Here is a 1462-nt window from a genome sequence, read left to right as displayed (position 1 = left end):
AAATGCTATTGATTTTTAAGATTGACTTGTATTCTGCTCATTACTTACTTGGTTATTAAACATTCAAGTCTTTTGGTGAAGTTTTCGGGGTCCTCTGTGTAGAGTATCATGTCATCCTCAAATAATGATAACTTTACTTCTTCCTTTCCAACGTTATTTCTTTTGTTTCTCTCTCTTGCTCTGGATAATACTCCTAGCTCTGGATTGATTCTAGCCTCAGGGTCCTATTATTCCAAGAGGAAAGCAGCCTCTTGTGTATTGATTCAGACCAGAGACATTTTTGCCTCACTGGGCCTGAGAAGCAGTTTGTTCTCTGGCAGGCACCGCTATGACCAGGGCCATGTTGAATGGGAGCACTGAGGGTGGACACCGTCATCTTATTTCTGATTTTAAATTGAAGGCATTCAGTGTTTGTCCATTTACTGTTATGTTGGTTGTTGGTTTGTCACAGATGGCTTTTATCAGGTGGAGGTAGAGATAATCTCTTCTGGTTTTCTACAATGTTTTTATCAGGAATGAGCATTGGACTTTGTCAAAAGCTTTTTCTGAATATTAAGATATCTGTGGTTTTTGTCTTTGGCTCTGTTTATGTGGTGCATTACATTTATGGATTTGCATGTATTGAACATAGTTGCATTCCTGGGATGAATCCCACTTGGTCTTGATTTATAATTTTCTTGATGATTTGCTGCATTATATGTGCTAGTATTTTATTGAGGATTTTTGTGTCTGTGTTCATTAGGGAGATTGACCTGCAGTTCTCATTTTCAAGTGGCTCTTTCTCTGGGTGTGATATCAGAATAACACTCGCTCTAGGAGTAAGCAGAGAGAATTGCTTCCCGTTCCATTTCATTGAAGAGTTTGAGAAGAGTTGACATCAGATCTTCTATAAATTTCTTATAGAATTGATCTGTGGATCCATCAGGACTTGGGCTTTATTTTGTTGGTAGGTTTTTGGTTACATTTTCATTATCGCTCCCTGATATTGGGTTATTTAGAATTTTTATATCTTCTTAATTCAGCTTTGGTAATTTTTATGTATCTAGGAATCTGTCCATTTCTTTTGTGTTTTCTATGCTGTGAGAGTAAAGATTTTGGATGTAGGTATTGATGATCTTCTGAGTTTCTGTAGGGTCTGTGGTGATTTCACCCTTTTCATTCCTTATTGCTTGAATTTGAATTTTTTCTTTCCTTTTTTAAATAAGATTGACTGGGCATTGATCAGTTGTGTTTATTCTTACAAAGAACCAGCTCTTGGATTCATTAATTCTTTCTAATTGTTTTCTTCATCTTCATTGTAATTGCTTCTCTGATCTTTACAATTTTCTGCCTTCTTTGTGCTTGATTTGCTTTTCCTTTGCTAGGACTTTGAGGTGCAGCATAACATTTATTTGGGGTTGTTCTGTTTTCCAGATGTGAGAATTTTTCCTTTTAAGACAGTTTTCATTGCATCCCACAGGTT

Source organism: Octodon degus, unplaced genomic scaffold (genome assembly GCF_000260255.1).
Source record: "Octodon degus isolate 3935 unplaced genomic scaffold, OctDeg1.0 scaffold00054, whole genome shotgun sequence".
NCBI lineage: Eukaryota > Metazoa > Chordata > Mammalia > Rodentia > Octodontidae > Octodon > Octodon degus.
The sequence above is the reverse complement of the archived record's forward strand: the minus strand, read 5'-3'. Positions refer to the sequence as shown.